General features: G+C 41.7%; 1 protein-coding gene across 9 annotated transcripts in view; it reads left to right on the forward strand.

Annotated features, from left to right (window-relative positions):
* The window catches only part of Pak3 (p21 (RAC1) activated kinase 3), a 258495-nt gene that overhangs the window by 152804 nt on the left and 93469 nt on the right, over window positions 1–12222 (forward strand). For 6 of the 9 annotated variants that reach the window (XM_040744495.1, XM_040744502.1, XM_040744503.1 and 3 more), the window contains 2 exons: window positions 58–125; window positions 265–375. The exons of 2 other annotated variants lie outside the window; for them this stretch is intronic. The gene's annotated coding sequence lies outside the window, so the exon portion shown is untranslated. Of the gene's footprint in view, window positions 1–57; window positions 126–264; window positions 376–3757; window positions 5058–12222 lie in introns of those variants that run through there. One more of the 9 variants, XM_040744501.1, reaches the window with a different exon arrangement.

Here is a 12222-nt window from a genome sequence, read left to right on the forward strand (position 1 = left end):
AAGCAGGAGCTCCATTGGGTTTTGTTTGTTTGTTTGTTTTTTGGTCCCACCTTCCAGAATCCAGTTCCAGATTATAGACTTGAGGTTTCTGGGCTGTATGTGCCGTAGAAGCAAAGGAGAGAAGGGTGAGTGGCTTGGCTTTGGGAAGCATGATGGGGGTGGTTGCAATACTATTTTTTGAAAAAAAACAAAAACAAAAACGGCTTTCACCAGGGAAGCCCTTAGCCATGTTAGTTTTGCTCCCCCCACCCTGTGGTTTTGCAGACTCAAATCCAGGCCAACTGTATGGTTGTCTGAGGTGTTGGAACAGAAGGAGATCCATTCCTGTTGGTGACAGCACAGTGGCCCTGTTCTGGGATGAGCCAGGTATAAAAGGTCAGTGTGGTCTTCACTGGGCCATTTGTAAAATTATAATTGGGCAGGATGTGTGATTTTGACACTTCAGCTTCCAATCAGGGGCACCTTTGGGTAAAGGGGCTCAATATAGTAATGGAGGTAATGGATGATTAATAGTCTGGGACCTGGGAAGAGAGCCAAATAGCCCTTTTTCTCTGGATACAAATGTTATACTCCTCTGTGTCCATGCAATGCACAACGTGAAAAAAGTCTGGGAGGTATGCTGGGTTAGAGCTGACTGCTGGTAATCCAGGATCCAGAGAGAGCTCAGGATGTGTAGAGGCACGGATTATAAGTCTCCCAACAGACAGGTGAACATTGTAATAAGAGAAGAAGCAACGGGCCACAACACCCCACGGACATTCCAACTACCTGTTCATTCCTACAGGTTGTGGGGTTTGTGTTGGTTGGTTGGTTGATTTTTCCCCCTGTTTAAATGTGGCAGTGGTGCACAGAGAAGACAAGTTTGCTCCGGGTTTGGAAAAGACTGGGTGGTAGGTTTGATGGATGAGGGAAATGGGAAATGACGGCATAAAGAAAGGGGGTTGCTAGCAAGATTCTGCTATGGTGAAGTCAACACTAAGCACCAGGTCAAAGAGGATGACTACTCCAGAATAGATCAGACTGAATAGGCTCATGGGGTAGGAAGTGGAGAACTGTAGTTGGGCAAAGAAAAACCCAGATCTTCCTTGGAGCTCAAGAGCCCCAGTTTCCCTGTAGGTTTGGTAGTCAACTCAGCAGTGACTCAGTCAAGGATTCTAGGGGACTTCTAGCAGTTTAGGCAATCAAAAGCATTCACAACTGCATAAGCCATTTTTAGGACCCAGTAACTTTAACCAAAGGTATGAGAAAAAAAACTTGATGAGCAGCGGTCTCGAAAAAGCAGCTCTTTCCTTTTGGATAAAGGGACAGGGGATGAAGGCTTGAAAGAAAAGCAGGGGTGCTATAACCTGAGACTGGGGTCTGACTGTTTTTATATGGGTGAGTTAGGCCCAGGTCTGAGACAAAAAAAATCCTTGGGGGGAGTGTTGCTGGGACCTTGTATCCACCAAGGACAGCAGAAAGCCTTTACCCTGGAAGGTAAGTGTGGTATTCCAGGCCTCTGGAGCACAGTTTAAGACTTAGCTGAGCCTCCCCCCCCCACCCACCCACGTGCACACCCACACCTGTCAGAAGCTAGGCGGTTCCCTTTGCAGGGTCAGGATAGACTTCCAGGCCAAATTCACACTAAGTAACTTTGCCAGCAGGGGGCGGAAACGTAACCTTAGTGATGTGAAAGGCCCAAGTCCTCCATTTCAGGTGTGAAGCCAGAGCTTTGGATCAACTAACAGTCATACATTTACAATCTGATTTAGCAGTGCCAGAGAACTAAATGAACCTCCAGGTCAATGTGTTCTCATTTCTTCCCAGAAATGTGGCGCTGCAGCGTGGGAAGGTACACGCATTTACTTGTGATTACTTGAGTCACTAATGCACACAGCCTAACCGGGAGTTTAATTGGAAATGTTAATCAATGCAATAGATCCGTGTCTGATTTGCACATTCGGTCAATTATCTGCACGTTGGGACAATCTGTGCTGCACCCAGGGGATGCAACGAGGGGGTAAAATGGTGCAGCTCCAGATGGGACGGGGTGGGTGTGGGAAGAAAAGAGGGGAAGCGGACCTTGAAGGCTGAGAAGAAATGAACAATTTACTCGTGGGGAGAAGAGCCATCTCCAACATATTTTCACAGACAGCCTGGATCATGAGGTGGATACTCCAGAAGCTCACAGATCCAAAGGGGAGACAAGGTTTTCTGTGGGGTAGAAGACGGGTAGATTCAGAGAAAAGATTTTTTTGTGGGGTGGGCGGGGTGGAATCTGGGATAGCACGAACCTTGGAAATCAGAAATTAGGTGTTCTTGGCCGAATGCATGTGATACTCGGTGCCTGTTTCCTTGACCTTCAAATAATGGAGTTAGACTAGGTGTTCTCCAATCTGGTGGGAACATTAGGAAGTGGACCCTTTTTTATACTTGGCAGTTAAGATAGCCACTAAATTACAGCTCCCCCCACCCCCTCAACAAAAGAAGATAGCCTGTCTGTATCACTTTCCACTTTGTAAACCTCTCCAGTTTAGGGAAATCCAATGCAAAAGAGAGAGCCACACATTTCATCTTTTAGCCGCATGACTTCACTTTTACTTCATGCGAATGGGGAACACGAGGAAAAGGAGAAGTCCAATTCTGTATTTTCTGGGTTACCTATAACTAAGCCCCAGAAAAATTCTTGTGTGGTAGTTTTCATAGGTAGATCATGCAGAGGGGCACTGAGACTCACTACTGTTTTAACTCCCTAATACACTCCCCAAAGAGAAAAGGATTGTGGTGAAGAGAAGGATAAATAAAACACGGGTGGGGGGTGTGGCTTGGCAGGTGGCCGCTTCTTTTCCCTTATCTCTATCAAAGAGAGCCCTGGGAATTCTTTGGATTTTTACACCCTAAACAGACCACTACATCTGACGGCACAAAATCGCCCCCTAGTGACTATTCTTGAGACACATTTCTCAGCTTCCCATTGCCTGGATGTCAGTACTCTCAAACAGCTCTTACAAGCCTGACAAGCAAAGGCACACTCATTCTATCAAGACTGAAGGAGAAACGCAGGGCGGTACCGCTTCCCTCATAGCATTCTTCTCCAGTGTGAGCTGGTTTAGACAGGAGAATCACTCTCTTTTCCCCTTGTGCTTAATCTTCTTTGGGACTGAAGAAGGACCTAGGAACATTCTCCAGAAATACGTAATGCTGCATAAGACATCATGAATGTTTCTGTGGAAGAGAGGAAAACTTTCACAACTTCTTTGGATCTCCATCCCAAGGTGATAATTTTAGTACTTAGAGATTCTAGGGGGAAAACTGAAATACAGCAAGGAAAGCTAAGTTAGGTATGTATAAAATATACGCATCCATACATCCCAACTTTCAGCAAGAGGACAGGCAGAAAGCAAGGGATGTATAAATGCACAGTATAATACAGCTATGCAACACTCACCAGTCAGTACAGACACCCATGCTACACACTACAAATTAGATACATGGCATATGTACATGCATGTAACATGCATGGTAAAGATGCTATAATATGTAACACATTACAGAAATGTAGTGCATATACAGTCGCATACTGACAAGATAAACATACATGGCATGATATAAGCACAGCACTGCACCTATAACACAATGCAGGTTCAGGACAAATACAACATAGTATAGATATAACAACATATACACATATAACAGAGTGCAAAGAATAGCACAGATATACATGACACAGCTTTTGCTCATATGAAAAATATGATATATTCAAAATATACCCCAGTGGGCAAGGGGTGTTGCCACCTGGTGACCTGCCAGTTGCTTCTGCACTGGTTCAGGCTACAAAACTGGTAGGCTCAAGGCAAGCTACCATGAAGTTACTATTGATGTTCCAAATGAGGAAATGTGGGGAAAGTGAAGTACACTGAAGGAAAACTGAGGATTTTTTGGTTAGTAGAGGCTGGTGCATTCACACACACACACACACACACACACACACACACACACACACACACAGTCTCTAGCATCCTTTCCCATCTCCACAATAAGATGCTGTTTCCCCAGTAAACCCTCATCATTAGGAATGGGCCACATATGACCTTCCTCATGCTTTGTCCCTTCTGACAGCTCTTACCTCCCCACCTCATTTCACCTTCTTGCAAAGTGAGTTTCTTCAGAGGGAGGAGGCAGCATCACTCAGTGATGCAGTGGCAGGGCTTTAGAAAGCTACTAGGGGTTGTATGCCTGGGGCAAAAACACATGGATGCTACAGATGCTATGGGATAGTTGTGGTCTAGAATCTGGACAGAGGGAGAGGCAGAACCAGGATATGACATTATCCTTTTTGCTTAAGAGGTAGAATTGGAACTCACGGGGCATTTTCTTGGCTTCCCAAGACTTCAGTTTTGCTTTCTGTGCAAATATCCATCAATCTATTTCTTTAGCTTAAAACTCTAGTGGTCTCTAGGAACTGGTCATGCTCTATTTAAATTAGCATGTAGTTACGGCTTTCCTTGCAGGGTCAATATGGTTGTGGGGGTGAGGTGTTGGGGAGAAGTAGATAGAGGTTGTAGAGATTTGGAGTCCTACAAAGGGAAAATCAGCCTTTCCCTGGGGAGACTCAAATGAATGTGGGAAAATGTAGAAAGTGGAGGGGCTAAAGGGACCTTGTCTCTGGAAGAAGGTTGGCCTGGATGGTAGAGTGACTGCCCAGCATGCAAGATACCATGGTTCTCGATTCCATCTTCAGCATGAGATGGGAAGGAGAGGTAAAGAGAGAGATCCTGTTTCCATCACAACTAGATATAGAAACCTCTGTGAGGAAAACAAGGTAAATTATCATCAAAACAAAACAAATTGTGTGTGTCCACCTTGGAAAATTTGCCAAAAGTTGTGGAAAACATTTCTTTGGTTAAAACAGGCTGGAATGTTCAGTTAAGGTCCAAGGTTTAGAACCTCCACATCTGTGAGGCAAAAGGAAACTTATAGTGTTCTTGCCTAAGAGACTGTCTCCCCCCAGATACCTACCCAAAGAAAGAGGTTGGTGGTCAAAGGAGGTGAAATGAAGATAGAGACTTGGACTTGAGGTAAGAAAGAACTGAATAATAGTAGTGGCAGTTTGCTAGGCAGCTCGGATATTCTCATTGGGCATTCCCTCTATTGACTACAATACACCGGACTGTGCCATCTCTGATAAGTATTCAAATTTACTCTTATTCTGAAAGTTGTGTAGATTCTTCACATGCATCTTATTTGACTTAGCCCTCCTAACACTTGTCCAAAATGGCTAAGGGAGCAGAATTTTTACAGCTGATAACAAGTGGGTAGATCCAGAGTGGTAAGATGGCAAGCATTGGTTATTAATCTGTACTCCTAGCTCCTATCTCCCAGTTCAGTATCCTTTCCAAAATCCTACATAAAAAATGCACTTTTACCTCTTTGATATACTATTCTTCTTAAATGATGTTCTGAAATATCCAGCTCTAATGTGTGTGTGTGTGTGTAAATTTTATGGGGGGAGGATGAGGGAGTAGTGGCAGGTGTAGAAAGGGTTCCATCTCTCCCACAATGTTTTTCTCGGCAGGTTCCCCCAAAACAGAAGCCAACTGAGTCCTTGTATCTCATGGCAGCTGGTGTGCACAGCGCTGAGTCACTCAGAGCTGAAGCCAACCTATCCCCTCTCATGAGCAACACTCACCTGTGTTGAGCTCCTTCAGTAGTGGCTGTAGGATGTGAGTAAAGGATTTCAGGGCATGGAGTTAGAGGTATTTGAAATCCAGATAAATGTTGCTATCTCATCTGAGCTCAGGCCCCACCAGTTAGGCCCCAGGGCATAATTCTACCTTCTGGGGTGCTCAGTCTGTTATAGCTATCAGTTGTCTCTTGGTTCCTCCATCGCTAATATTGAAATGACAGCCTTGACCTACATTTTGAGGTGGGGAGGAGAAACAACATAATAGCCATTCCAAGTCCTTTGCAAATGTCAAGCACCATCTAAGAGCATCAGTGCAACACCGAAAATGCTTCCCATCAAGCTGTCATTTCTTTTTCTTCTTTCCTGATATCTAAGAGGCATTTCAGCCACATGTCACAAATCCTCCAATCAGTTCCTGTGATTTCCACTGCCCCATAATCTTAGTTTTGTCTTCATATTCAAATGTATTCTCAACCCACTCTTCCTTGCTTCTGGGACTGGCAGGCTCAGCTAAAATCTTGTGGAACCTTCTCTTTACTTTCCCACCTAACAAGGCAGCAAAGGCATACTCCCTCCCCCAGCTCTCCAGCATGAGTTTGTAGCATGCACTGCTTTTCTCTCATCATAAATCATGTTTGAGGAGTTTCTGGAAGTATTTTTCTTATCAGATAAACTAGATGACTAAGGGCAGGCCTGTAGTCTTATGGGTCTTTACCGTGCTTTTCAAGTAAGTGACCAACAGTTTCTCAGCATCTTTGCACATTTGGTCTGTCTCTCTTCCTCTGCACCTGCCTGTCCTCTGCCTTTCTCTCTGTCTGCCTCTCAGATAGTCGTAGTAGTTTTCTCTGTTGTCTTTTCCATCTGCCCTCTATACTATATACCCTGTAGCCTTGCTGCCTATTTACTACTTTTCCCTGGATCTCTCTGTCTGTTTCACTGTCTGCCTCTTTGTCAGTTGCTTAGGCATATCTCCCATCGCCCAAGTCAACACCAGTCCCCAAAGAATTTCAACAAGACAAAGAATATGCAACCCAATTCTCTTTCACTCTGAGCATACCTACGGCCTGAAGGATGGCAAAAGTGCATCTCTGCAGCAGGTGTTTGTGTGATGCCTTCCCGTGAAAGGGAAGCACCAGAGTTTCGGCTGTCGAATTGGAGGTATGAAATTACAGCCTTGTCGATACGGATGTATTCAACTTTCTGGAGATGGTCTGGTCCGAGATCCTCTATAGAGTTTGACTGACAGAAGGTAACTAGAACTGAGGAAAATAAGAAGTGTGCCTGGGGATCTCTCTTGGGTTTTCTGTGACAGCTAAAATAATACATTTTATTTATTATCTACTGGTACCAACTCTGCACTAGGCACTTCAGTTAGATGATACCATTGGCTCTAATATTAACACCACCAAGCAGGTGAATTTTTTTCAACTAGTTCGTACTTCTGTTTCTGAATCTACAAATGATATTAATTCAGGTTGAGGGCTCAGTAACGTGTCTAGAACTAGAACTACATAGCCATTTGGAGAGCATTTCCTGAAGAGTTTCATAGCCTCCAGCATTATGCAGTACTCACCCAGTCCCATTTCTTCCCCAGGCTCACCCTCGCTTATCACTCTCATCCCTCACTCTCACATATAATCGTGTTGTAAACCTACACACAGCTGAACCATTATACTCATATATTCATATTTTCATTATGATACACATACACTTTATACCCTACTCGAATGCTATCAACTACTCAGACCTTGTACTCTTTCTTAACGTTTTCACACACTTATATTTATTTACATTATAGAGGACAAAATCACCCTTACTCACTAACACACCTATATAATCAAACACTGTTTCTAGGCATACCCTAACTCCCTTTGCCCAACTCAAACTTCTTTTCATAGTCACAGACATGTACAACACATCGGTTTCCTCACAGTCACACACAACTCAGTGACATGCAGGTGTACAAACATACTCATATTATTCATGTGTATAGATGATAGCACTGTGAACAATACCTTACCTGCTTATCCTGATATATTTTTGAGCTGTTACACTCTCCTGCACTGTTATGCTGATAGTTATACTTTCATTCACATGCACAGCACTGAAACCATCCTCCTTCCTTCATCATTTCATATACACAGAGGCAGATATTTGACACACATTGACACGATTGCACTCACTTTTCACAGTGAGGTCTGAAATACAATTATATACACATTTACAGCTATTTTCACTTGGTGTCATTACCTTTACTTTTACACAGTCACTTATGTACAAATGCATTCACATGGACACACATTGACATGTACATATTCTCATTCATTACTCATACAAAATTCATAAATACAGTCACACTTAATGCACAGTCATGTTCACATACTTACACTCTTGTGTTTTCAAATCTTCACACTCACTCACTTTCAGAACCACACACTCGATATTATACATTCCCATTCATTCTTATGGACACATAATAACCCTCCATATACATCCTCTTGAAAACCAATCCTAATTCAGACTAGCACATATATTTCTACTGTGAGTGTGCACACACATACGTAGTAGACACCACTGAAATTTCAACAGCTGTTCCTAACAAGTCCCCAGAGGAGATTTCTCTGTAGGCGTAGGTAAAGATAAGCTGATGGCAGTCCCTTGCACTCCAGACAGACTGCAGATTTTCCTACAAGAGAGTCAAAAGAAGCACAAGCCTAGGAGTGGAATGAGTGCAACTTGAACTTGGATCTAGAGATTTAAAACCACAAGAACACCCTGCAGTAACTTTTCTGGTGCCTGACTTCTTCCTCTGGAGTTTCTCTGGAGAACAAGTGAGTGAGAAGTAATATCTGTATCACCACACCACTTCATAATGGTGTAGAACACAAATGAGTATGAAATAATGTCTCTGTAGCATGCCATAAAGAAATGCCTAGGTTCAGAAACATTATTCAAGCCCCTCACTCCATCATTAGGCTGAAAATGACTTTGATAGCAGTAACTCCATCATAGTACTTTTTTTGAATTCCTACTCTGGCAGAAAGCTAGACCTAGAGGAACTACTTCTGTGACCCAATTAAAGAACTAAAGGTAGAAGGTAGGCAGTAGCATGTTGTCAGTACAGATCTAGTCTTTCCATCTTCCTCATCTTAGAATTCTGATAGCATGCATACCAGATCAGAGGATCTTCTGGCTCTCCGTGGTGTCAGGCCCAGAGAGAGATTCAAATGGGTGAAAGACACATACTGTGACTTGGAGTTATTTTTTTCTTTGTGTGGGAAAAGATAAAGTCTATGGAACAGTCATAAAAAGACAACAGTCTTGAAGCTTGACACCAGAGGTATTTTTATTGTATCATCTAGTGGTCTTTAGATTGCAATGGCCTTAAAGACCCACAAATGATTGAAAACTGCAGGAAGGAGTCAAATAAGCCACTTGCCAAAGTAAACTTTCTCATAGACATCTTGCTCAACATTGGGCTGTGCCATCTTTACCAAAGATTGTGTAACAAAGTACTGTGTCACTGGGCCCAAGTTAGAGAAAGAACTACAAGCCTTAATGAGAATCAAGATTAAGCCACCACCTCCACTGGAAACAACTTTTGAGAAACAGTCTGGCCATTTTATATTTGATATTTTATTGTTAGTACCTGAAACTCATCATAAGCAATTTATATAATCTATGGGATGAGCTGAAGTTTTAAGGAGGAAAACTATGCACCAGCCTGGATTCACATCACTCTAATGAAAAATACTAAATGAGAAGATTAACTCTGCAGAATTTACAGGATAGTTTATACCTCAAAATCTCCATAACCAGTTTCTGCATTATGATAAAGGTGTTAGGAGCACCAACTTCCGAGTAAGTAAGATAAGCATTTGAACCCTTGTTTAGCCACTTTCTACCTGTGTAACCTAGTTTGAGTACTAACTCCCCTATTAAGACTCAGTGTCTTTATCTGTAAAATGGATTTCTTATGAGGATGAAATGAGATACTTTAAGGAAACAGTTCGATGTCTGCCCAATAGTAAACGTACAAGTGGTGGATCCTATTATTATCTTTCCACTGCCTGTGAGAGGCACCATCAAAGGGAGATTGCTCCCAGAGAGCAGAAAACGGTGTGGTGCCAAAGCCTTTGGAGCCAGACTACTCACAGGGCTTACTTGACATAGTTTGAATCTTTTATTGGAGTTTAGTCAAAAGCTAGCTGTCAGTGTTATGCCTACTCAAGGAGACAATTGAACAAACGTGACTACCCTTTAGTTTCCTCAATTCCTGCACCACTAGGGCATGTTTATCATGCCATTTCATCAGTGTTTCTTGTTCATGTGCATATGATACAGTGATATAAATACTTCCTAGAAATCTGTCAAGCCATCAATAATGGAGCCTTCATTAACTGTTACTGAAAGTGATGAGGGAATGTAGAAGAAACTCTTAATGCTTATAGGGACAGCAGTCAGCACACTTCTGCTCCTGACTCTAATGTTGAATATCTCCTTTGTGCATAATGGATTTGCTCTTTTTTAAGGTTTGGTCTCAAATACTACAGTGGAAGCACAGTTCTCTTACTTTGAAACTGTAAGGACATTCATGACCAAGCAAAGTGAGTGATTAGCTGAGAATAACCAAACCATTTGAAACTTTATGTGGCTAAGGAGTTATAAACAAGAACATACAGATTTGAGACATAACTCAGTGGTAGGACGCTTGTTTAGTATTCATGAACCCCTGGGCTCATCCTACAGTGCATGCAAAAGAGAACACAAAATACAAACCAGAACATAGGCTTCAGAGTCACACAGACAGGAGGTTGTAAAGTCTCCATCTTTAGTTTACTAGATCTATGGCCTTGGACAAGTGAGTTAATGTTTCTGAATGTCAATTTCTTCATTTTTGAGATAGAAATAATGCTAAAGCCTCATAGATACAAGTTATGTGAACTTGTATGTGAGCAACTTTTAGTAGAATACCTAGAATATGATAAGATCTCAGGAAATAATGATAATTGTATTTATGGCTTGCGAATTATGCAGCAGTGATGGTAAACAGTTTATTAGCAGGATGTCTTTGATTATTTAAAAGCACAGTCCACATGTAGAATATTAAATCCTCACATGCTTCTGATGAAGTAGTCCCCCTTCCCATATAAAGAAGTAGCTGCAGAAGAGCCAATCGATGTACAGATCACTACTAGCAGTGTAGGCTGAGCAGACTCCAGGCCAGAATGAATATTTACATTTTCAAGTGGAAAAATATTATGGTGCTATAGTTACCAAATGGGAACTACTTGAGCAGAAACTATTCATATGGGAAAATTTCTAAATGTGAGCCTTGGTTTATCTGTAACCTGAAATCTACTGTGTACCTTGCACGATGCCCAGCATAATGCCAAGACGCAATCAATGTGACTTCAGAACACAGCAGAGAATATATCCTGAGGTATAATATGTGCAACAAACTATAGTTTTAGAATTCTCAAAATATATCTATAAAGTGTATCTATAGACCTATGGTAGCACTTGGGCATTTTGCTTCTAATGTGAAAATAACAAGAGCGCAAGCTAGGTCAAGTTTGTAGAAAAGCTAGGAGACAGAAAGGAGCATTTCTGACTTGTCTGTAACTTTGCATCATGATCAATACATTCAACTTCAAGCATCCTTATCTTAGATGACTTCTCTGTGATCCCTGGCTCCTCTCCTTCATCCAGATCCTTAACATTGTTGTTCCCCAGCGGTCTTCTATTTTTCCCTTACTCTATGCACTTTCTGAACAGTTAAATATTTCTTCATATTAATGTCCTCCAAGATAAAATTTTGATTCCATATGTCCAGCTGCTCTTGGTTTAAGTCCACAAGCCAAACCAATGTGTCACAACTAAGCTTCCATTATTATTGTTTTAATGTTATCTCTACTAAGAAGACATGAAGCTAAAGATATCTTTTTTCTATCTTGAATTGCAATTGCTTCAACTTGTTCTTACTTGTGGTTTCAAGAGCAAGATGCTTAAACATTTGTCTTACTCTCCATAGACATTTCTAAATTCACTTTTACTGAGATTTCCAATGTGTCACTGTTTTTATCCTCCTATCACTGTGCATTTGAGATCTGTTTGTGTCTTTCTAGAATTTTTGTATTTCTTGGAAGAATGTATGTACAAATTTACATGCATTTTCTTTAAAACTCATTAGAAGTGATATCCTACTGACCAAAAATTTTGAGAACAACTTGTTATTCTTAAGAGTACAGTTATTGCTGATAGTCCAGTGGCTGCCATGCAGAGGAACACTAGTGTAATCACATGTGTCATCATCGTGCCAAATTCAGTATTTTATTTTCCACCATCTGAGCTTGTTGATTTTTCTCATTTCACAAATCTAAAAACTGAAACACAGTTCTAGTTGGAATCTTCAACACTACCTCATGGCTATAAAACAAGGAGGCCTCCCATGTACTTTTGTACCCCCTGGGATAGTAATATACATCTATTCAGATTCCATTTGGACACCAGGATATTGGTGGCATGGGGACATAAAAAAGTATATGACTTCTTTT

The sequence above is a fragment of the Mesocricetus auratus genome, unplaced genomic scaffold (genome assembly GCF_017639785.1).
Source record: "Mesocricetus auratus isolate SY011 unplaced genomic scaffold, BCM_Maur_2.0 Super-Scaffold_100003, whole genome shotgun sequence".
Taxonomy (NCBI): domain Eukaryota; kingdom Metazoa; phylum Chordata; class Mammalia; order Rodentia; family Cricetidae; genus Mesocricetus; species Mesocricetus auratus.